At 42.3% G+C, this 24,515-nt stretch overlaps 1 long non-coding RNA gene and 1 pseudogene across 1 annotated transcript in view; one reads left to right on the top strand and one right to left on the bottom strand.

Annotated features, from left to right (window-relative positions):
- Positions 1-769: 769 nt before the first annotated feature.
- On the bottom strand, positions 770-5,139 carry LOC123592693 (annotated as a pseudogene).
- A 7,948-nt stretch (positions 5,140-13,087) lies between these two features.
- The window catches only part of LOC123592600, a 35,522-nt gene continuing 24,094 nt past the window's right edge, over positions 13,088-24,515 (top strand). Inside the window, exon 1 of the long non-coding RNA XR_006709863.1 lies at positions 13,088-13,257. This is a non-coding gene — a long non-coding RNA (uncharacterized LOC123592600). The remainder of the gene's footprint in view (positions 13,258-24,515) is intronic.

Here is a 24,515-nt window from a genome sequence, read left to right as displayed (position 1 = left end):
GGATGGAAATTTTAGGAATTTGATTCCTGGTGTCAAATTGTCAACCTGGAAAAAACTGCATCAACTGTCATTCCCACCTGGTTTATGGGGTTCCCCACATTTTTTCCAAACACTGGGTTTCATTATTTCTTTTTTTTGAATGGCCGATCTGATCAATGAAAAATTGCGCGTGTTTATATTTTTCACTTTTTCCGGTTAGGAAGGACATATTAAAAAATATTTGGGTGTCTGTGTTTGTAAATTGCCCGCTCATGTCCTTTGACTATTATTTTATTTATTTTTTTAAAGAAATGTTTTTATTATTTTTTTTAATGTTTATTTATTTTTGAGAGAGAGACAGAGGGACAGAGAGAGAGAGTAGCGGAAAGAGAGGGAGACAGGATCCAAAGCAGGCTCTGTGCTGACAGCAGACAGCCCGATGCGGGGCTTGAACTCACAAACTGCAAGATCGTGACCTGGGCCGAAGTTGGACTCTTAACTGACAAGAGCCACACAGGCGCCCTCCTTTGACTTATTTTTTCCACTGAGGTGCTTGCTCATCTTTTTCTCATTGATTTTTTTAACTCTATTAAAAAACCGAGTTTATTTCACACATATGATTTTGTTTCTCCACCGTTTTCCAACTTGTCTGACCATCCATCCCTACTATTATGTTCTGCTGTAGCATTCCACACATATTTAAAACCAAGCAAAAGGTGGAGTTCTGCCTTTAAAAACTAAACAGGCATTTTGGACAACGTATTGGCAACGCAAGCTGGACCACATTTATCAGGCAGAGTAAGGAAAGTTTTCACTCTGCATTATAAAAAGGACAGCCAGATATCAAGTGTTAACAGAGATAAAATGAGATGGAAAATTTTAACAAACCGTTTAAGCTTTTTTCCTAAAGAAACGTCCTCTACTGCCAGAGATCTTAAATAGCCTCTGGATCAGTCATCCAGAAGCAGTTCCTCATATAATTGATGAGCTTGGCTTTCACTTTAGAAAGAGAATCACCTTTTTCCATACTTGCTTGCATTTTTGCTTTAATGTCTTCTACAGAACTAGGTCCGTTTGATGTGTTAGAAGTTTTTTTCTTAGTTTCTTTTCTTTTCTTTTTTTTTTTTTTTTTTTGAGAATTCTTGACCTTTTGATCTTGATGTTCACGGTTTTGAGTCTTTTCCATTCTGGTTTGATTTTTGTACATTTTTGGCTAGAGTATCTCATATCAATTTCTTCACTGGAGTGTTTTCTCCACTCTTCCTTTTTCTCCTCCTCCTCCTCTTCCTCCACTTCTCCTCCTCCTCCTCCTACTTCTTCTTCTCTCCCTCCTTCTCCTCCTCCACCTGTACCTCCTCCTTCATTATGATCATCGTCACCTTCGATAGCAAGTTTGATTTTTGGTGTGGAACCTTGCCACCACTTCCAAGGGCTGATTGTTTTCCAGATACATTTAGGAATTTCGCTTCTCTTCTTTGTCTTCTGACTCGGCCTCTTCCTCCAGCACTAAGTGCTGCCCATTAATATGCATGAGCCCCGAACCACCCTTTAACCACCAGTCACAGGTGTTGTTATTTCAAAGCCGCCAAGGGAATTCATCGCTTGTACAGACATTTTCAAAGTTGCTGTTATTTTCATTGGACTGCCCTCCTAATTCTTTGCCTTTGCACCAGCCCTTAAACTGTTCTTAGAGATGGGTGGTGCTCATTGTAATCATCATCCACGAAGGTGGATAAATAATACTGTCAGCCATAGTTGACAAAAGAAGAGAGTTCATGTCCAGCCCCATCAAGTCAGCCATGGGGTGGCAATGTGCACTGAGGTGGGCGCTGTCTACTGCTCAAGAAAACAGTCATTGGTATGAGATCACACCAGGGTTCTTACTGAATTTTAACTACTTTGTGTACGTAAGCATACTTTGGTTGTTTTCTGTTATCAACATGTTTTCTTCATTAGCTGTTGGCTTTCAATTTTGTTGATGTACTACTTGTTTACGATAGTGACTTTTGTTGCTGTTTTGGGGGTTACTCTTTTGGGCTTTTTTTTCTTTTATTTGATTGCTTTTATTTTTTGGGCAGTCACAGCTGTGACTGTTGTGACCTCTGCCATTGGTATCATACTTAAAGATGCCTCCCCCATCCTTAGGTCATATAATACTTGTCCACCTTTTCTCCTAGTCCTTAATCACTTAATCTCAAATCTGCAATCTGTTTTATTTTAAATCTGTGGTTTATTTCAATGAAAGGTCTTATCTCAGATACAGCTTCAAAATATCCCATTCTAATTTAACTTTGTAAAGCAGCCATTAGGATGGTTGTTGACCAATACTGTTACTTTTCTATAGTGAATGCATTTGCATGCATTACGTCTTTATCGCTAAATATCCTTATTCACGTAACGGAGTACTAGCTCATTCTGTTTGCCGCATGACAGGCTGATAAGTAGAGGGGGTAGGAAAGTGTTGGGATAGGAAAGTGACTTTATTTGGAAAGTCAGCAAACTGAGATGATGGACTGTTGTCGTAAAGAATCATCTCTCCTCAGCATGAACTTTGATGTTAGGAAAGGGGGGGAGTGGGAGGGAGCTGGGGTCAAGAGGTGACTGAGGTCTGTAGCCAGTCAGGCGCCCACAAGGGTGCAAGGCAGGTTTTGGAACTTTTCTGTCCTTGGTCAGTTGATCTTTGAGTATAGGATCTGTTCATGCCATTTCTCTAAATCTTAAACATAACATTATTGTTTCTGTACATATTTATCTTCTTGGGCGATGTAGGTTTTGGGCAAAGAGTGGTTTTTGGAAATCTTAGCTGTCACCAAACTTCCTTCAATGATTAACATGCCTATGTGCAGGGCTAAGCAGAAGTTTCTAAGCTATAAGTCACAGCAGTAAGGGTAACAGAAGCAATATGGAGTCAGACATGCTAAGTTTCTCCCCGTTACATCCACACCTGGGCCTAAGCCTCACTGTGAGCATCACCATTTAACTGCAAAAAAGTCAGGGTTGGCCTTGACCATCCTGGCCTGGAAGAAGTAAGAAGGCCATCGGTGTAATGCTGGCCAGCCCACTCGAATTTCAGTTTTTGGCTTCTCAGAGACTTAACGTTATGGTCATATTGTGCTTTCCTTGACGCCTATGAGAAAAAAGGTGTATATTTCAGCCATTGGCCAGAGTCTGTAGTTTGTGAGAGAAGTTCCCCTGAGGTATGCAGAAGAGGAAGGGGGAGACCCAGTGGTTCAGCCTCCATGTCCAGTATGCCCAACCGGACAGATTGCAGAGTCCCAGACACCTGTGCACACACACAGTGCTTCTTCCGGGTTGCCCATCTCTGGATGCCACCAGCCGCAGCACAGATTGTTTCCTGCTTTAGAGTTAAACTTTCTCTTTCTTTTTCCTTTCTTTTGCGGAGCTCCCAACATGAGAACACCTTCCAGTTGTGGGCTCAGAGGACTCTTCTTATAGCACACAAATGCATGCAGCTGTATCAGATTTGCAAATATACAAAAGAGGGCACATCTTGCTGTTCCTGGTTTTGAGGCTCCTAAGCTTAAGTCTCATTAAAAAAAAAAATGCTGGTTGTCAGTACACAGGGGTGATTAGGCAGGTGAGGGGAAATGGGTGGGCAGAGAGAGGCATGAGGAATGATACCCACGTAGGAAATGCTTCCACTCATGTTTTGTATTTGTGTTTTAAATTTTGGGAGTGACTCACAGGCACTTAGCAAAAGTAACTGATTAAATTAACCTTATCGGTAATGAGGTTGCCTGGCCTCTGTCCTGGCAAACAGCTCGCTGGCTGGTTGGTATTTAATTGGCTGCCTGGTGACTAGTGAAAACAATGTGGGTTGAGTCCCACTTAAAGCAAGTTCATAGTACATCAATCTTGCTGTAGTCTATCTGGACGTTATTAAAGTTAAGACATGGTATACTGAATTATTTGTTTCCTTTATTCATGCAAAACAGATGCTCAGGACTCACGTTACTTAGACATAGTAGATCGGGATTGTGTGTGTTGCGTGAAGGGAATACCTTGCTTGTTATAGGATAAGGGTTGTAGCATTTGTCCTGCTGTGGCTGTATTTGGAAACCATAAATGATAGTCTTAGTACAATTTGATGTTCTTCAAATGCCTAGTTGAAGTTCAAGCGTTGCAAAATTAGATTCTTGAGTAGAAGGATGCAAAATCCTATGGACTGAATTGTGTCCCCCCAAAAGGCATACAATGAAGTCCCTAACCCCCATTGTCATTGTATTTGGAGACAGGGCTCTTAAGAGATAATTAAGGTTCAATGGGGTCTGAAGGTCAGGTACTAATCTGGTAGGTTTGGGGGCCTCATAAGAAGAGGGTGAAGAGGTCTCTTTCTCTCTGCATGCACCAACAGAGAAAAAGCCATATGAGAAGGTGGCTGAGTGAAAACCCAAGGAGAGAGCCCTCAGTAGATGCTATATACACTCCTTGGTCTTGGAATTCTAGCCTCCAAAACTGTAGAAAAATAAATTTATGTTGTTTCAGCCTCTCAGCCTATGATTTTTTTTAAATGGCCGTCCAAGCTGACTGAGACAGAAAGGAGATGGGGTATGAAATACGGCTCCGAGAGGGACCCGCAGAACCTAGAGATCGAAAGCAGTGAGCACTTCTCTGTGAGACGTGTAAAGTGACCCTTTACAGCTGTAACTCGGCAGACCTAGCACGGTCCAGTGAGAAAGGACCTGTCTGGAAACGGGAGACTGGGTTTACCTCTCTGCATCTCTCCAACCTTGCTCAGGGGCTCAGCTTCCTCACCTGCATAAAGAGGCGATTGGGTTAGTTCTTCTTTATGTCCATTCTAGCACTTTGAAAAGTACTAGTGGTGCTGTGTTTTCATTACTGGAGTGTTCCAGTGGACTTCAGATGCTTTGGAGTTCTCTCGTGAGCAGACTGGAATCTTTTTCCAAGAGGGTCATGCTAGCCAGCAGGAAGATACTGTTTGATCTCTCAACCTCAAACTCAGCGTTAGTTTTTGGGATGGGAAATGGCAAGGTCAGGAAAGATCCTCCTACCTCCACACCTCTGAATTAGGAGTCTTCTCAATCAATCCAGATGATCAAATAGTGAGATTTCTGGCCATCAGCATATGTGACTTGTGGCAGTTGGGTAATCAAAACACAATTCTGTCTGCACCTCCATTGTCGCTTCACAATTTGTTCACAGGGGCTCTGCAATAATTAACATTGGTACTGTCCTTTCTCCAAAGTGGGAAGTTGAACACTTTGCAAAAGATAGCTAATGCCAATAAAATTTCTTGACAAACTGCAAACATTCTAATACATCACACACACACACACACACACACACACACACACACACACACATGCATGCACACTCTCGTCACTGTAGGGTCAGGGACCCACACAGGTTTTTTTTTTTATCACCTTGTGGGAAAATGTGGGCACTTTCAATGCTATCCATGAGTCAGTGGCGGTGAGGATTTGGGGTTGTTTCCAGGGGCATTGGGTTTGTGTCCACATAGGCTGTAATGTTACAACCAGAGGAGTCACACTTTTCATTGGGATTGGGATCCTCAAATACAGATTTGCACATAAGATGTCCCAATCCCCTGCCCAAAGAAAGCCTCTAATACATCTCTCCCAGCCACCATGAAAGCTCTTGGAGGTCACATCGTAAACAGCTGGTGCCTATGAGTAGAAACTGCAATATACTTCTGGAGATAGTCTGACACCTTTTTTTCTACAAGGTACCACTGAATAGGGTTAGGGAAGAAAAGTTCTACAAGCATTTGAGGAAATGTCGTATGAAGGAGGGAGCCAACAGAGAGGGTACCAAGTTTCAGAAAAGCTGCCCAATGTTTATGGTGTGGCCCTTGGGAGAATCATCTTCCTTCATCGGAGGTGAATAAATGCATACTTCTATGGTGTCCTAATACAGTAAAGAGATGAGCTAAAGAGAATCGTAATAAGCTGAATAAGCAATTATTTTTTATCTAAAAAATCAATATTCTTAGTCACCCTATTATATTTATAATCCACTTGATTTTAATTATGGACAAATAAAATAATTTTAATTTGAAAAAATATAAATACAGTAAATACAGTCTGGAATGAGAAGTCCAATTAAATTTGCTAGTGAAGATATAAGCTTTGCAATGTACACATGGCTTTCACATACATGATATTATTGATTCTTGGACAATTCTGTGTTGGGGTCCATCTTTATTTGCCAGTTGGGTTCCACCTACTATTTGCCAATGAAAAAAAATGTGAATCAGAGAGATTAAATGACCTGCCTGCATCACAAAGGTCATCTGTGGCAGATTAGAGGTTTAAATCCATGGCTTCTGACCCCTAAAATTTTGTTCTTACAAGGAATAGAATAAAATGGAGTTTGGTGGGCCTGGGGGGAAGAGGAGGGAAATGTTACATGCCATACCATTCATCCTGTTTTTCTCCACTCCTTTCTGACCACCCTGGTAGGGTCACTACATAAAGGTCTTGCCTAGATTCTAGGCACCACCCAGACACCTGTTTATTCTCTCCCACAAAACACAACCTGTCTCCCCACCCCGTGCTTCCTTTGGTTGTGTCACATGAATTAGATGGAAAGTGAGAATCTACACATCTTGGTGATCCAATCACTGGGAGAACAATTAAGGAAGGAAGAGCACCCCCTTCTTGAGGAAAAACTTGACCTTTTCAAAACTGAGACCCTCCAGACCAATATAATTTCTCGTCATTCCTGTCAGTTTTTCCCCCTGTCTTCAATTTTCCCATTTACCATTTTTATTGTTGCCTGGTGAGGGGGTTTCTGATCGGTGAGGGCAAGTTCCCATGCGGCCTCTTTTTTCAGTCAGTGGTTTGAGACTCACACCCCCATGTTTAAGGAATCTTCGGTGGATAGTTACTTGGGGGTAAAGGAGAAAGGCCTCTTCCACAGCTTATTTCTCCAATTAGAACATATTTGCAACAGAACCTGTGAATCTGGATTAGGTCTTACGGCCACCAATATCATAGTGGGGCCTCGGCTGTCCAGAGCACGTGCCCACTCCACACCACAGCTTAACCTAGTCCATCCATGTGTCAGATGATGCAGAGCCTGACATAGATACCGTTGGTGAGATGGCAAAATTTGGCAATTTGCCAAATGTTTGTGGCCCAGTAAAGCTCTGTATCTTTTTAGTATTATCTCAATCATCTTTTTTAGTTTCATTTTGATTAGATAATATAATGTTACTCATCAATTATTTAGGAGATGGTTGACCAAATGGGCTATATGGCTTCATTCCATTCAATCCTTGTTCAACAAGTATTTATTGAGCGCCTACTATGTGGTAGGCATCATATTTGGCATGGAGAATGCAATCAAAGGTAAAGCTGAAAATCAGACAGAGACCCTGTTCTCAAGTAAACAACTGATCCCACGAAGGATGCGTAATTACAACTGGAGAGTCTGCAAAAGGGAAGATGGTCTGTGGCCATGTTAAACAGAGGATCTTTGGTTAACTCCTGAGCTGGGCCAGAGAAGAATTCTCTGAGGTTGAAGAGCCAGGACTGTGTTCTGAATGAACAAAAAGAACTTTCCAGAAGTCAAATAGCAAAGGGTAGGGGCAAAAGAAGTTTTCCATACAGAGGAAAGAGTCTGTGCAAAGACCTTTTGGAGGGAGGGAGTAGGAAGCTTCTTAGAAATGAAGGTCAGAAAGCTGAAACTCAGAGGAGAGCTGGCACAAGCTGGGGCTGGAGACATGGGCTGGGGATAAACCCCAAAGGGCCTTTTAGGCCATGTTAAATATTTATATCATGATCACAGGACATATGGAGAACCATTGAAGGCTTTTAAGCAGGCGTATGTGTATGTGAGTGTGTGTGTGTGTGAGAGAGAGAGAGAGTGTGTGTGTGTGTGTGTATGTGAGTTTGTGTGTGAATGATTAGATTTGTGTTTTGAAAAGGACACTGGATACAGTGAGGCCTTCATATGGACAAAGAGATAAGCAAGGAGGCTGTTTTGATGAGATACAGTGGTATCTGGAACTAACAGTTAAGATGGTGACTTGGATCAGGACGTTCAGACAGTGATGGATTGGATGTGGCCATGAAGGAGGGAACAGTGTCAAGGATAATGCCCAGAGTTTTGGTCTATAGGCTCGAAAGGATGGCAGTGTCATTTACTGTGATAGAGACACTGGAAGAAGGGGCAGGTGAGAGGGGGTTTGATGAGGTCAGTCTCTGTCTTTATATTAATGATCGGCTGCATAGAATAGAAAGCCCTCCTGGAATAGCTGAAACAGCTAGGGATGTATGTGAGTCACAAGACAGGGAGGTCCAAGGCTGTGCAGTCTAAGTCTTGTAAAGCTGTTCAACAATTCAGGGATGGTAAGGCTCTTTTCAGCTTTCTGGTCTACCTACCATGTTGGGTAGTCCTTTACCCTTTTGCTTATTTCTTCATGGGTTCCAGATGGCTGCTGTGACCCTGCCCTCATACCTGCATTCCAAGTAGAAAGTTGCATGGAGGGCTACAAAATGAAGGGGTTTATTCCAACAAAGATTTTTATTGTTTATTTGGGGAGGAATCTCTACCCAGGAACTTGGCTTACATCATATTGGCCTGAATTAAGTTTTGTGGTCACTTCTGGCTAAATGGAGTTTTGAAAATCCAGTATTTTAGCTTTCTTGCCTTTACAGGTAGAGGAAGGCCAAGGATTGGGGCCATGTGAATAGCTTTTAGGACTAGCATATGTCTACCATAGTTATGGTAGTGCTGTGTCTTCCGAGTAGAGATTTCAAGGAGAGGGTTAGACATACTGGCTCAGAGCTATTCTTCTCCTCTTTTACCTCCTGAGGGAAAAAAGCTGATTTGGTGACAATCTTAAAATAAGGCAATTAAGACATATAACCCAAATTTTCCCATCTACTCAAAACAAAAGGAAAGCAGAAAAGCTCTGGACAAGAAATTTGCCAGCCAAAAAGATGATTTCTTAATATTAGCTACAAGATTACTATAGATAGGTGACTAAAAGGCCTTTAAAATAAGGATTCCCAAATTCCGTGTAGACATCCTTAAAAATGGCAGGGAAGGGGCGCCTGGGTGGCTCAGTCGGTTGAGCGTCCGATTTCAGCTCAGGTCATGATCTCGCAGCTCGTGAGTTCGAGCCCCACATCGGGCTCCGTGCTGACAGCTCAGAGCCTGGGGCCTGTTTCAGATTCTGTGTCTCCCTCTCTCTCTGTCCCAACCCACTCGCATTCTGTCTCTGTCTCTCTCAAAAATAAATAAACATTAAAAAAAAATTTAAAAATAATTGGCAAGGAATGGGCTTCCTGATCTTGCATTGGCCAGACAGTCTCTTTGATGGTGCATGAATTCATAGCATTAGCTCTTGATAATGTGGTCACTCTGGGCCACCCCACAAATTTTAACACAGCAATTATAAGGATGGTAATAACCTTCTTGCTTTATGGAGCAAATCACATTGTTCCCCATCCACTCTTTCCTCGAGAGGAAATGATGAGGGTCAGGGTAGTGCCATTATATAGGGGATTGTCCTGAAGGGATGACAACTGAGCAGAGACTGAAGGAAACAAGAGATGGTACCACGAGGACCTGTGGGGACAGCAATTCAGGCAGAGGCAGAAGCAGGCCTAAGCCCGCAAGCTGTGGTGAGTAGGTTGACCCTGCATAGAAAGGGGAGTATCCTGGGAGAGAAATGGAATATTAATATCAGACTGTTTCATTTAAAAAGTTTCAAGTGAACTATGGTACACAGGAAAAGTGTAATATGGGACTTTCTCTTTCCATTGCCACATTTGAGACTTCTTGCCTCTTCATTAAGCTGGCTTCTAGAATTGCATCTGTATCAATCAGGACAATATGGGTGTATAGGTAACAGAAGTCTTAACCAGCATTTATCTTACATAAATGAAGTGTGGAGATAGGTGGTTCTGAGGTTGGTTTAGCAACTTGAGAACATTTTTCTCATGGATATAAGATGACTACAATTACTCTAAGTATCACCCAATGGTGCTTCAAACAGGAAGGAACATGAAGACAAAAGGGAGAGAGAGAGAGAGAGAGAGAGAGAGAGAGATGGAGCCTTTTACTTTTCCAGCTCTGTTTATAGAAGGAAAAAGAACTCCTCAGCACATTCCTGCATATGTCTCATGAGCTGGCACTCCGTCAACTATCCTCACCTAAAGATTATCAGCAAATGAGAAAGGGATGTTCATGCTTGATCTGCACTGAGCTCAGCTCATCCTCAGGGGCCTAGAAAGTGGCTTAGCTGCCAAACCAAACTGGTTTCTATTGACTATGGAGGGAGGAACAGTTGCTGTCAAGTAGGTGACCAGCAGTGTCTCTCCCCCAGGCGTAGCCATGAATCCCCTCAAGTTTGATCATAGAAGAGATGTCTATTTTCCTCTCTTTATGCTGTCACTGATGCATTTCCTGACCACATCTAAAGGACGGACTCACTTTGTCCTAATATGGGTTCTTTTCAGAAGCTGACCCCAGGCAAAACATTCAGTGCAAAAGAGTCTCTTTGGGAACATCGGCAGGGATGGCAGGGACGTGGAAATTGATCCAGGGATGATGGGAAGGCAGTTAATAAAGGATGAATTAGTAAACCAGTCATCAACGTGAGCAACAGGAGTGTAATATTGGGAGGGAAAGTCTAGGAAATAGTGGAAAACACAAGGCTCAGAATTATCCCACTTGAGAGACGAACGAGCTGAGGGATTTACCCTCCAGCAGCCATTGGTCATTGGTTGAGGGCTACTTCTGAGATGTGCTAATTCCCCAGCACCCCTGGCCTGCACGCATGAGCTGAGTGGTCTTCTGTGGGCCTGGGAAGACTCTCAAGTCCAGAGAGGCAGGTAATTGCTGGTGGGGGTCATCCAAAACACAAAGAGAAGGGACATGGAAGGGGCACTGGTAGCCTTTGCCAGACATCCTACATTAAATGTTCAGTAGCCACTTCCTTGATAAGCGCCAAAATATCTGGTGCAATACTTCTGACTTAGATCTGTAACTTTATCAGCTTCACCAGAAATTGTATGCTCCTGAAAATCAAGGTGGGGCAGACTTACAAGATTTTATTGACACAGCATCCTGCACAGTACTATGTAGAACCACTCTCCCACGTGTATGTTGATGGTATCATATTGAGGATATGAATGGCTTCATCCATGCCACAACGTTTTGGCCAGTAGTTACCATCATGACTAGTCTATGTATTGGTACAGTTTTTTTGCAGTCTAACAATCGGGCAAATGGCGAAGTCCTCAAGGAGCACAGCTTGCGCACCACAGGGTGGACCAAAGGAATGGAGGAAGTGTAGATTGGGTGGATGCCTATTATTTTGATTAGAGTAGTCAGCCCAATGAAAAAATTCAGTACTCCAAATTATAGAAATGTAATCACATTTAAGGCCTAGAGATTTCCTTCTGTCTCCTTTGAATCCAAGTGAAAAGAAGCATGACAATTTTTTAAAGTCTTTCTATGGAGCATAAGCTGTTTTTATAAATGTGGAATAATTCATTGAGGATATGAGTTATGTGGAAGGGGCATCCTGAGAAAACCTTGCTTTTGATGTAATCTAGTCAAATGGATGATTTTCTTCCTCCTGCTCCCCGTTACCTCCCCTCGTTCATTTTTGCCAAAGTGAGTTTCCATATGTTTCATCTAAATGACTCACATTCAGAGAAATCATTCAAATTATCTGTGGGCACAAATACTTTTCTTTCATTTGTGGCTTGACGGTGGGTGGTTATAAGGAGTGGAAATGATGGTGGGCTCTTCTCCAAACCCCAAATCCTTTGGCTTGCTCTGATTCCCTGGGCTCTCTGCATCTCCAACTTTATTCTATACCAGAGGGAGATAGCCATTGTAAATTACAAAGATTATTCAATTTCAGTCCACTTTAAGTGCCCTTAAAGGGAGACTGCACTCATGACTTCTCAGGGGATAGGCAATGCATCTTACCATGGATAAAGTGCTGGTTGAGAGGTTTTAAATCACATTTGTAGCTTGGGAGACTAATACTGGAGGCAGTTTTCTTCCTAAAAAGTAATGGCATCTATGTTACTGACTGTACAGAGCACAAAGGAGTTGGAGGGAGACCAGAGATAACTTGTTTAAATGATGATGGAACCATTCAAAGGGTGTCTTCCAAGGGGCATAAACACCTTCCCAGGTTAATAAAGACTCTCATTGCATTTCACACTTTTAGCCTGACGGATGCAATTGTTCTCTGGGTCTACCTATGCTAACTTGTACGGGTCAGTCTGAGATATATGCACATCTGAATTCACATGAGGCAATGCATTTGATCTATGCTTGTAAAAGAGATCCTCTTTGTTAACTGAGTTAAATGCTGTTTTTTTTTTTTTTTTTTTTTTACCCTTCTAATCAAAGGTCATCTTTATGAGTGAACCTTTATAGAGCACTCCCATCTGAATGGTCTAGATATGGAAGGTTTATTCTTGCCCCACCCCTACCACTGTTTTGTTAATGTTTTCAAATGAATGGGTACACTGTCAAGTGTTTTGTGGATTTCATTGCTATTGTTGTTCAGTAATCTCTATGGTCATTTGGAAAAGACTCAGTTCAATTCCACATACCCTGCTGAGCACAGACTTTGTGCCTGACTCTGGAATACTAAGCTGGCCAGCCTGTCCGGAATTCTGCAGAACTGCTAGGCTCTCATATAGACCACCCACAGCTTCTTCTCACTGATATTTGGCTCTGTCCCAAGAAAGAGAGAGAAGGGACAAGGAAGGAAGGAAGGAAGGAAGGAAGGAAAGAATGAAGGAAGGAAGGAAGGAAGGAAGGAAGGAAGGAAGGAAGGGAGGAGAATCAGGGCTCTAAAAATTCCAGATCATTCTGAGCAGAAATCATGTCTGTAATAGGAATGTAGTTGAGGTACAGGCAAACGTCTTGTCTTTTCCTATTGCATCCGTGAACATCCCTCTGTTGGACATATTCCACATTGTGGGCAGTGTGATACACCCAGACTCCCTCAACTTCAGCTCTTTAAATGTTTCTAAAAGTGGTGAATCTGAAGTCCTCTATGTAGATGAGGCGGCTCCTGTCCAACTCTGGCTGTTCCTTTCTGCTTCAACAACCACGCTGGCTTGGGTGGAAATCTGTGTCTCACTCTCCCTTCCTTCTCATTCACTTCCCTGGCCGGCTGGTTAGGATTCCTACAGCAAGCACCCAGCTACCCTTGTTGGGTTGATTCACTTTATGGGCCCCGGTGTGTAGAAGCTGATGTGTGGCCTGGATGGACATCAGAGGTGGGAAGTAAGTTGGGATCATTGTATTTCCCTAGATGGTCATTATTATTTTGTAATGTATTTATTATTTAGACCTTACCTACTGCCAAAGTATCTTTGAGGTGACTTACGATAAAAGAAAGAAAAGTAATTAGGCTCTTACACCACAGATAAAAAAATGGAAACTTATATAATATATGAAATGATAAACGTCGGCTAATAATAGCTATTATTATCATAGCACTAATTTTAGTAGTGGGTTCCTAGGCAGTTGAAATATGAAATGTAGTGAAGGACTAAACTTTAATTATCTGATGATAAAAGGATACATACTAATTTACCAGGAGGTGAGTTTTCTCCTTCAAGCCCTAACTCTTAATTGAGATTTATTACACGGATCGTGGTATACAAACAGGGAAGGACTGAGGAATGCTTTACTCGCTCTCTCTCTCTTTTTTATTGAAGTATAATTCACATACAAGATTATATGGGAACACTTGTACTGGTGATACTTTTTAAGTTGTAGAAATATTCTTTTTAAAAAATTTTTTTAATGTTTATTTATTTTTGAAAGACAGAGAGAGACAGCATGAGTGGGAGAGGGGCAGAGAGAGAGAGAGGGAGACCCAGAATATGAAGCAGGCTCCAGGCTCTGAGCCATCAGCATAGAGCCTGACACGGGGCTCACACTCACGAGCCGTGAGATCATGACCTGAGCCGAAGTCGGATGAGGGCTCAACCGACTGAGCCACCCAGGTGCCCCTAAGTTGTAGAAATATTCTTAATGTGTCTATTTCACATAAAATGAAAAAAGGTGATTTGTTCATACAGGAGAATGAGGATACTTTTTAAGCTTTTCAGTTTTCCTTCATCTGAGGTGCATCTCATCCATTCCAGAAACCTGGACATGAGCCCTTTGGCAGGAAGCATGACCACTGGCCCACTTTGTCTTTGTGCCAAGGTGATTTATATCCCAGGCTCTTAAAGTTTCACCATGTGCTTTCCCTGCAAGGGTATCTTGCCCTCGTTACCTAGTTGGTGACATGGTGTAGTCCTTCTTTGGGAATTCTTTTTCTTTTCCCCCAAAGGAAGTTTACCTTTCTTTTTTACACCTTTTTTCTTTTTTTCCCCCCGGCTTTGTAGAGATAGAGCTAACATTGTGTAAATTCAAGGTGTACAATGTGATGATTTAATGAACTTAAGTATTGTGAAACGATTACCACAATAAGGTTAGTTAACATCTCCATTGCCTTATGTAATTACCTTTTTTTTTTTTTTTTTTTTTTTGATGCTGTGGTGAAATTATTTAAGATCTACTCTCTCAGCAACTTTCAAGCACATAAGACAGTCTTGTTAAGTAGAGTTAGTGTACTGAACTTATTTATCTTCTAACTGGAAGTTTGTACCCTGTGACTGACATCTCCTCTCTCTCGCTCCCCAGCCGTTGGCAGCCGCCCACCCTACTCTCGGTTTCTGTGAGTTTGGCATTTTTAGATTCCACATATAAGTGAGATCATACAGTATTTTTCTCTCTCTGTCTGACTTACCTCACCCAGCATACTGCCCTCGAGTCCATCCATGTTGTTGCAATTGGCAAGAGCTCCTTCCTTTTTAGGGCTGAGTGATATTTCTTCGGGTACGTATACCACATTTTCTTTATCCATTCATCTGTTGATGGACACTTAGGTTGTTTCTATGTCTTGGCTACTGGGAACAACTCTGCAATGAGCAAAGCAGTGCGCATACACCTTTGAAGTAGTTGTTTCAATTAGGGATTCTTAAAATTCTTTTTAAGGTTTACTTATTTTGAGATAGAGACAGCAAGTGGGAGCAAGGCAGAGAGAGGATCCTAAGCAGGCTACGCATTGCCAAGGCGAGCCCAACGCGGGGCTCGAACTTACAAACCAACTGTGAGATCATGATCTGAGCTGAAGTCAGATGCTTAACCAACTGAGCCACCCAGGAGCCCCTAGAGATTCTTGAAATTGGCTCTCTTGGCTCACCCTCGGAGGTCTCTGGGATAAGAATTGGTGATCCCTTTCGTGGTTATGTCTGTCCCTAAACTCTCTGATTATTACACGGGAAAACCTCAGGCCTGCCTAACATCTTTTGCATTCTGGGAAGAGCACGGTATGCTGTCACCTGAGAGATGCACAGGCCCGGTGCTCCATTCGCTTGGGAGATGGGAGCCAAGCTTTTAGACAGAACCTCAGAACTAGGTATCACTTCATTTCAGCAGTCACTGCCACAACTAATTTGGGCAATTTTTGGTATTTGACCAAAAATGTTCTTCATCATGAATATTTAGAGTATTTAATTTCTAAAATTCTGCCTAGCGCAGTGACATCACAAATGAGTAATACTGTATGTCCCGACTTCAAAGGCTGACAAATAGTTTGATGAAAGCAGCAAATTGAGTCTGGCTCGGAGCCATTTATGCGGCAGAGAACCCAGGTATCATGTGTCAAATATCGTTTAAGAACAGAAGGGCACTAAAGCGATAGAACATTTTACCTGGATAGGTGATACTGTCCCAGTCAGCAGAGAACGCAAGAAGGAAATGATGTCAGGGATAAAAACACATGAAAAACGTTTAATAACCACTCAGAACATATGGAAATTAATGATATTCAGAGCTTGCAGAATAGCAAGATTTTTTCAGCTTAAAATAATCTTCCTGCTGATGCGCAGTTACTGGAGGGTTCCCAAAATGCCACAGAGAAAATTAGATTCAAGCAAGAAAAAAAAAAAAAAAGCAGATCTCTGAGAATCAGAGAACAGGGTAGAAATGAAGTAGAAGGTATTCGTGACAAATCGAAAAGCCCGTGATGGGGAAAGAGCACCAGACTGGGGCTCTGTTCCTGCCCCAGTTTTCTCCTTAGCCATCCTCACTGGTCTTAGACAAGATTCTTGCCCTTTCTTTCTTTGTGAGGGGGGTTTTATTTTATTATGTTTTAAGATACTTGACATCCTAAAAATTGTACAATTTAGACCCAGTGGGCACAATGACTTCTGTCGCAAGAATCCGTACTGAAGTGGTTAGAGTTCCACACAGACCACATGAGCGTTAGAAAATCTAGTAAGAATTCACAGCAGGAGGCACTGCTCAACTTCTAGCTACCACTCTCCCCCGCTGCCTCAACAACAGAGCATCTCCTGGGGGAAAAACTGGACGAAGCAAAAGGCCAGCTGACCGACTGGAAGCCTATATTTAACCATAGTACTCATTCATTCTCACCTATTTCTGCTTGAAATGGGGGTTAAATTGAGTACAAGGGTTTAGTGAAACCCCAAATCCCAGGAGGGAGATTTCTCCAGTGACTGGAGAGTTTTCCAGCTTATTTAAAAAAAAAAAAAAAGAAAGATGTCCTCGAGGTCTGGGTGAGTGCACTCAACAGTGACATATCTGATTCTCTCACACACATTTGCTATAATTGAATCAGAGCTTCAAAATCCTTGAACTCTTGTCTTCCATTTAACCCCAAGACCTTACTGGTGATCAGGATGCCTTCTAGAGAGCGGACAAAACCAGAAAGCTTTTAGCTGACTCTGGATTCCAGAATGACAGACCTTCAAAGAGGTCTGAGGCCTACAAAAATCCCAGGGGTGTTGGAAGGTCACCAGTCGATTTTTGAATTATTAACACCCATTTAACAATTAAAGAAAGCCATATTGATAGGCTATCAAGGCAATTAATTATTTAGTTGTACAAAGTAAAGAATGGAAAAAAAGATGAAGTATAATGGGTATGAATCTTAGGCTCCAAAGGCATGCGCGAAATAAATGCCTGTCATAAATCTTGACTTATTTGAAGTCATATCATACCTGACTCATTCCACTGGTCTCATACAAAATTCAATCTCAGGTGTCATTATTCTTTTCCCACCCTTTTCCAGGACCATGCAAATGTCCTTATGGAGAAAAAGCCGGTCTTACATGAAACTGATGCTCCAATGTCTCTCTGATGCTTGGAGTCTAAGCCTATGCAAGTGTGTCTGACTTCCAGGGTTCTTGCTAGCTCGGAGGTATGCTTGGGACAGGAAAAGTTTTCCTAAGGGTTTCTGAGGTAGACCCCTCCCCTCAATTGCCTCTCAATGAACTTAAGGAAGCCAGCTGTGGGTGGAAACCCAGCGGCCGTCCACCACATTGGCCAACTCAGGGCCACCTCATTTCTTCTTTCTGCCTTTCTTTTCCTGCAAAAGCAAAACTTCTCTCCAGTTGCCTTTGGAATGCCTGAGACCATTCCCTCTGAACTGCCTACCTCAATCTCATCAAGGACTCAGGCTTTCATAAAAGAATGAAAGAGCTGTCTTCCAGAAGCTTCCTTCATTTCTCCTGCCCATCTATATAAATTTCACTCCATTCTGGAAGCACAAAAGCCCAGCTACCTGCATGGAAGTGGAGGCAGGAGATGGATGTGAATGAAAACATACCTCCCCCGCTCCAGTAAATGCTTGGGTTCCTTTAGCTCAGATGTCCAGGGTTCTTTTCTAATTAAATGGAACACAAAGCTGGCTGGGTAGGTGAAATTTCCCCAGTCTTTTCAAGGATTGAGTATGAGATCCCATGTGGAAGGCAGCATTTTTGCCTTTTGGGATGAAGAGCAATTAAAATTCATATGTACAATGTAATAATGAGAAGGAAGACTCTGGTTTCAACTGCTCTTTGGAAGGAAGACTTTTCATGAAAGAGTTTGTAAATAGCACCCAGGACGAATTGCTGCAGAATGCTGGGAGTGCCATGGTGGCCATTTGGGAGGCGACCAAGGGCTCCCTGGCTATTGCATAACCAAAGGGCAGGAGGAAACGATCTGATGCCCATGTCGTTACAACAGTTGAGGTACTAGGAAAACTGCTAAACTCAATCCCCAAGCTGGGAATGACCTTCCTTTTCATCCTTCTAAATTCCCTCTGACTTTGAAGGTAGGTTTTTGCTGTTGTTGTTGTTTTGTTTTGTTTTATTTTTGAGCCCTTACCAAAATAGCAATGAAATATTTCTTGCACTTCTTTAAGGTTTGCCTTCCTTGCTGGCTCCATGAGGGCAATGGTCAATACTTGATTTGTTCACATCCATATTTCTGGCACCTAGCGCAGAACCCGATGCATAATAGGTGCTCAATAAATAGCTGGGTTGAATGAGGGACCCAGGTAGAGTGCATTTTTTATTCTGAAGACGTGTCCCCAGCCACATAACCCAGAGAGCACCCTCTTTCTTCCTTTGAGTACCCAGAGCACTAATTATGTGTACCACACAGTTGTCACAGCATAAAATGCTTGTATCGCTCACTTACCCAGCACGGGGACTCTGCAAGCCTCCACGGGCAGTTTGTAAGGTTCTAGGGAGTAGAGATGATAACTCATGCTCCTCTTGATTCTCTCTGGTAGTAGCACTGAGCTTTGATCTTAGTGCAAACCTGGTATTTAGTATTTAGTATTTATTGAGAATTGTTTTGTTAAGAAATAAATGTTTGATACTCAGCCTTTTCCTGTAAATGATGCTGTTTACGTAATGGAAATCTTTTTGCTGGAAACTAGTGATAGACTGTGCTACAAAATAATGCATGCATTTCTGGGAAAAGTGCTTTTTGTAAAACTGCATTAAACATAACCGGGTTTATGAAGAAATTAAGATTAGGGGTCAGCCACTCAAAACCCGTGCAGACCCTAAGCACAGACCTTATGCAAATAAGAATTGCCACCTTGAGAGAGAACTTAGAAGGGGGTGGTGGTGGCTGGAGAAGGCTTTAGGAAATACTAGAATGTGCAAAACCAATAGAAGGCAGACGCCAGCCTGTGGGCATGGAGATAGAAATGAGACCTGTGTGTACCTGCCACCAGCAAAGAGAGCTAAAGGCTGGTGGTGGGTGTGGGGGAATCCTTACAGCAGGAACTTATTTTAAATTTTCTTAAAATTGAGCTAAAAGAGCTCCAGTTTATGCGGCAGCCAAACCTAGCACTTTTCACTTGCTGATGGAGGTTCTTTCTTTTATGTTTATTTATTTTTGAGACAGAGAGAGAGAGAGAGAGAGAGAGAGAGAGAGCAGGTGCACAGGTGGGGGAGGGGGAGAGACAGAGAGAGAGGAAGACAGAGGATCTCAAGCAGGGAGAGAGCTCAATGCAGGGCCTGAACTCATTGGCTGCGACATCATGACCTGAGCCAAAGCCAATGCTTAACCAACTGAGCCACCCAGGTGCCCCCGGAACTTCTTTCTGTTTGGTCCCCCTTGCCTAAGTAAATTCATCAATGAGCCACCAGAATTTGCTCACTACACAGATACCATTCCCTCATTTGACACCCACGTGTGAGCTCCATGTCACATGTGTGGTAGCAGGATAGACTGTACTTGCCTCTGGACTGTACAGAATCTGCTCGTCTTATAATGTTCTAGAATGTAGTTCCACAGAATTATTGGTTTGCATGTTTTATTTTCACACTCTTTATTAAAAACAGAAACAATGACAATAGCAACAATAACCATACCTTTCATACCTACAGCCACTATGAGAAGCCTTTCATGGCCCAGAATGTGGTCCATCTTGGCGAATGTTCCACGTGAGCTTGAGAAGAATGCGTGCGTTCTGCTGTTGCTGGATGACGTAGTCAGTGGATGTCCATTATGTCCAGTTGACTGATGGCATTGTTGAGTTCGACAGTGTCCTTCCTGATTTCCTCCTCCCTGGATATGCCCATTTCTTCTTCTTCTTCTTCTTCTTCTTCTTCTTCTTCTTCTTCTTCTTTTAACGTTTATTCATTATTGAGAGACAGAGAGAGACAGAGCATGAGCATGGGAGGGGCAGAGAGAGTGGGAGACATAGAATCCGAAGCAGACTCCAGGCTCTGAGCTGTCAGCGCAGAGCCCAACGTGGGGCTAGAACTCACCAACCATGAGATCATGACCTGAGCCGAAGTCAGACGCTTAGCCAACTGAGTCACCCAGGCGCCCAGATCTTCCCATTTCTGAGAGAGGGGTGTTAGAGTCTCCAACTACAATACTGGATTCATCTATTTCTCTTTGCAGTTCTATCAGTTTTTGCCTCATATAGTTTGATGCTCTGTTTATTAGGCACATACTCATTAAGGATTGTAATGTCTTCTTGAAGAATGGGTCCATTTATTATGCAATGCATCTCTTTAGCTCTGATAATTTTCCTTGCAATGAAGTCTGCTCTGTTTGGAATTCATGCAGTTACTTCAGCCTTTCTGTGGATCATTATTAGTATGGTATATCTTTATCCATCCCTTACTGTTAATCTGTATGTGTCTTTATACAAGTGGATGTCTTGTAGACCACAAGTACTTGGGTCTTGTTTTTTGATCTACGTCGACAAGCTCTTTTAATTGGTGCATACAGAGCAATGACATTCAAAGTAATTATTGATATAGTCGGATTAATATCTACCATATTTGTTACTGCTTTTTATTTTTTGCCCTTGTTCTTTGTTCCTGTTTTTGTCTTCCAAACTTCTTCCACCTTTTGTGGTTTTAACTGAGGATTTTACGATTCAGTTTTCTCTCCTTTCTTAGCATATCAGTTACACTCTTTCAAAAAACTCTTTTTAGTGTTTCTTTAGAATATCTTCTCTTGTTGGGGTTCCTGGGTGGCTCAGTCGGTTAAGTGTCTGACTTTGGCTCAGGTCATGATCTCGCGGTTTGTGAGTTCGAGCCCCGCATCGGGCTCTGTGCTGACAGCTCCGAGCCTGGAGCCTGCTTTGGATTCTGTGTCTCCTTCTCTCTCTGCCCCTTCCCTAGTCACGCTCTGTCTCTCACTCTCTGTCTCTCAAAAATACATAAATATTAAAAAATTAAAAAAAGAATATATTCTCTTGTTACGATATACATAACACGTACAACTAATCTGAGCCCACTTTCAAATAACACTGTGCCACTAGAGTTATGATATAAGCATATGCAATTGGATACATTGTTGCTATTATTATTTTGAACAAACTGTTATCTGTTAGATCAATTAAGAGCAAACAAAGTAAGGGGCACCTGGGTGATTCAGTGGTTAAGCATCTGACTCTTGATCTCAGCTCAGGTGTTGATCTCAGGGTTGTGAGTTCAAGCTCTGTGTTGGGCTCCACGCTGGGTGGAGCCTACTTTAAAAAAAAAAAAGAGTAAGAAAAATAAAAGTTTTTATCTTACCTTTACTTGTTCATTCTTCAGTACTCTTCATTTTCTTTAGGTAAACTTGAGTTCTGATGTGTATTAGTTCCCTTTTCTCAAAAGAACCTCTTTTAACATTTCTTGCAAGGCAGGTCTACTGGCTACGATTCCCTAAGTTTTTGTTTGCCTGAGGTCTTTATTTCTCCTTCACTTTTGAAGAATCATTTTGCACAATATAGAACTCAAGGTAAATACTAGACTCTGCTCTCTTGTTGCTTGCATCGTTTCTGAGAAGTCAGATGCAATTCTTACCTTTGTTCCCATGGAGGTAATGTGATTTTTTTGTTGGCTTGTTTCTGTTTCTTTCAGAATTTTTTTCTTTACATTTATTTCTCTGTAGTTTGAATATGGTGTACCTAGGTATAGTGTTTTTGTTTTGTTTGGATTTGGCTTTTGCATTTATCATGCTTCCTGGATTTGTGGTTTTATGTCTGATACTAATTTTGGAGAAATCCTCAGTCATTATTGCTTCAAATATTTTTATTTTTTAATTTTTTTTTTCAACGTTTATTTATTTTTGGGACAGAGAGAGACAGAGCATGAACGGGGGAGGGGCAGAGAAAGAGGGAGACACAGAATCAGAAACAGGCTCCAGGCTCTGAGCCATCAGCCCAGAGCCCGACGCGGGGCTCGAACTCACGGACCGCGAGATCGTGACCTGGCTGAAGTCGGACGCTTAACCGACTGCGCCACCCAGGCGCCCCTCTATTTTTTAAAGTTTACCGGTTTATTTTGAGAGAGAGAGCGTGAGAGAGCAGGGGAGGGGCACAGAGAGCGAGAGACAGAATCCCAAGCATTCTCTGTGCTGTGATGATGTGGGGCTTGAACCCACGAACCGTGAGATCATGACCTGAGCCAAGATCGAGTCAGATGCTTAACCAACGGAGCCACCCAGGCACCCCCTGCTTCAAATATTTCTAGTATTTCTTTTATTCCTTTGTCTTTTTCTTCTCCTTTCCATTACGTGTATTTTGCACCTTTTGTAATTGTCTCACATTTTCGGATATTCTCTTCTCTACCCTCCCCCCAGCCAGGTTTTGTTCTTTTTGTTTTTCAGTTTTGGAGGATTCTATTGATACATCCTAAAGCTCAGAGATTCTTTCCTTAACTGTGTCCAGTTCACTACTAAGCCCATCAAGAGAATTCTCCATTTTCGTTTTAGTGTTTTAATCTCTAGAATTTCTTTTTGGTTCTTTCTGAGGATTCCCATCTCTCTGCTTTCGTAGCCCATCTATTCTTGCGTGCTGTCTACTTTCTCTATTACAGTCCTTAGCATATTAATCCTCGTTGTTCTAAATGTGGTCACGTAATTCCAACATCCCTGCCGTGCCTGGTTCTGATGCTCGTTCTGTCTTTTCAGATTATGTCCTTTATCTTTTGATATGCCTCATAATTTTTTTTCTTGGTACCCAGACATGCTTCCCTGGGTCAAAGAAACCGTCATAAACAGGCTTTTAGTAATGTGGTGGTGAGGTGTGGGGGGAGGGGAAGCATTTTGTGCTCCTCTGATTAAATCTTAGTCTTTCAGTGAACTCATGCCTCTGGACTTTGAACCTCACAAGTGCTTCTCAGTTTTTTCTACCCTTTAGGTGGACAGGATGGATGGAGTGGGCTGGCGTTGGGTGTTTTTCTTCCCCCAGTTCAGTTAGGCTCTCACAAGGCCCCAGCAGGGTAAGCTCTGGTTAAATAGTTTCTCCTGAAGGCGGACCTTGTCAGGAATATCCTCTCCCTCTGTGAGAGGATCCCACTGGCTCCCCTGGAGACTTCAGCCATGAGGTTCTGCTCTAGTAAGCTGTGATCCTCTGTTCTCACGTGTCAGTGCCTCCAGTTTTGGGGGACAGCGGGTGGCCCAGTGACCTCATTTCTTTCACAGATCTAAGAAGAGTTGTTGATTTTTTAGTTGGTTTAGTTTTTTACTTGTTAGGGTAGCAAGGCAACTTCCACACTTGTTGCATGCAGAAGCAGAAACCAGAACTGCCTACTAAGTGTTCTACAGATTTTCTCTATTTAATATTCAAAGCCACCCTGCAATGAAGATTTGTGCTTTTCTTGCTGATGAGTATACTTCACCTTGGAGCTCCCCGTGGTCTCCCCAGGGGTCAGTGGTGGTGCCTGGATGAGACCACTGGTCCTCAAGCCAAGCTGGGCAGTGAGGAAGGTCTGGGAAAGCACCCGGTGAGCTCTGCCCTTTTCCCTCTTCTGGCCTCAGTGAGGTCACACTAACTTTCAACAGGAAGAGTAGCTTCATTTCTTTCTGTTTATCATTCATAGGTGACTGATTAGCACAGTATCTTGCTTAACAGGCAATCAGTAAGAGTCCTTGTAGGTCCTTTGCTTCCAAGCTGCCATTTCTCTCTCGAAGCATCTCCATGCCTTATTTTCTAGTCAGTCAACTCTGTTGAGGATTTTCAAGAACATTTCTTCCTTTATTTATTCTGGAAATACTCTATCAGTCTTTTCCCCAAGCACTTCTGAGCTCACCAGGGGCTGACGAAAATTAAACTTCTTGAAGGCAGAAGTTAATTAAGTTTCTCCTCTAATGCCACAAATTTAATTGAAGATTTTAGACAATGACTTACAGTTTTCCTTTTAGGTCTACCTACAACGTCTATAGGAACATGGTTTGTTTTTAGTTAGATTATCACATGATGCCAACCACTTCGAACACTTTAATGGGAAAACACTAGATTAATATGTTCAAGATTGTCAGCTATTCTGGTATTTACTGAAAGGTATATTGATAGAATAAATGTGTTCAGTCAATAGCATCAACCCGAAGTATGAAATAGCAATTTATAAAAACCTAATGGCATCATTATGTACCAATTCATCAGGTGTTGGAGCAGGGCTTTTGAGAAAAGAGCTCTCGAAATTACTTAAAGTCAGTTTATGCCAATAAACTACATCAAAATGCAGTGGAGAAAGACAAGGTCGAGTTCAAGTGTCACTCAATTACTTCCCAAATCCTAAGCTTGCGAAGAGATACTATTAGTTTCTCACACCATAAAAAAAGGGAAATTGGGGACACAGCAGAGATGAGCAATGTGACCTTAGTAAAATAATGGAGTATGAGGCCAGGAACACAAGTGTGTGGTTTCCTGATCGGGCGCTAGTACATGA

Source organism: Leopardus geoffroyi, chromosome D4 (genome assembly GCF_018350155.1).
Source record: "Leopardus geoffroyi isolate Oge1 chromosome D4, O.geoffroyi_Oge1_pat1.0, whole genome shotgun sequence".
In the NCBI taxonomy this organism is placed as follows: Eukaryota; Metazoa; Chordata; class Mammalia; order Carnivora; family Felidae; genus Leopardus; species Leopardus geoffroyi.
Note: the sequence above shows the minus strand (reverse complement) of the source record. Positions and strands in the feature narration are given on the sequence as shown.